Genomic DNA, 835 nt, shown 5'->3' on the forward strand with positions numbered 1-835 from the left:
ATCATCAAGCTTAAGAACACCAGGTGTTCCGAGGCGCCGGGTTTTTATCATTGATTTTTTTGGCAGAACAAAAAGCCAGGCTGCTCCGTGGCCTGGGTTCAGAAGGAGTTCAGGCAACCAAAACTGCAGTTTCAACCTTTGTCTTTGTTTGTTTGGGGTTGGGGTTTTTTTTGCCAAGGTGATTCAGTGAGGTGTGTACCTGACTGCCCCTGAGCATCTGCCTCCACAGTTTCTTCACCAAATCCCACAGGGCTCTTCCCAGCTGCTTTCCCTCTGTAAATACCAGTCACATCAACACCTCTTTCCTTTTTCTTCCATTCCTGCGCAGTTCTCCAAGCCAAGACCACTTCCACATTCCAGCTCTCTGCCCTTCCCTTGGAACGGTTACTCCCTTCGGCATAAAACAGGACAAAACGCGACAAGTTATCCCCAAATTGTGCCAGATTTCCTCCACTTGCAGTCCTGCAAAAGCCTTGTATGTCTTAAGTGAGTCAAATTATTCACATTTACAGGTACAGCCTTAAATGGGGAGCTCTCCAGTGCAGGAATCGTGTCTCTATTGTGATCATACAGAGCTGAGCATACAGGTGAAGTGTAAATACGTTACTTTTATTTCCCAGCTGTAAAAAGAAATTTGTTCTTCCGTGATGGGGGTATTGGTTAGCTTACTTGCATCTGCATCAGCCAACAATGCTTGAAGAGAATCTCCTGAACTCAGTTCAGCAAGAATGTTTGGTTTCTTGCTTTCCCTCCCTAAGCTTTTACTGCCTCATGCTCTCCCTCACTCTTTTCCCACTCCTGCTGTGGTCTGACCCTGGCCGGCGGGCAGGTGCCC

The sequence above is a fragment of the Apaloderma vittatum genome, unplaced genomic scaffold (assembly GCF_000703405.1).
Source record: "Apaloderma vittatum isolate BGI_N311 unplaced genomic scaffold, ASM70340v1 scaffold12338, whole genome shotgun sequence".
In the NCBI taxonomy this organism is placed as follows: Eukaryota; Metazoa; Chordata; class Aves; order Trogoniformes; family Trogonidae; genus Apaloderma; species Apaloderma vittatum.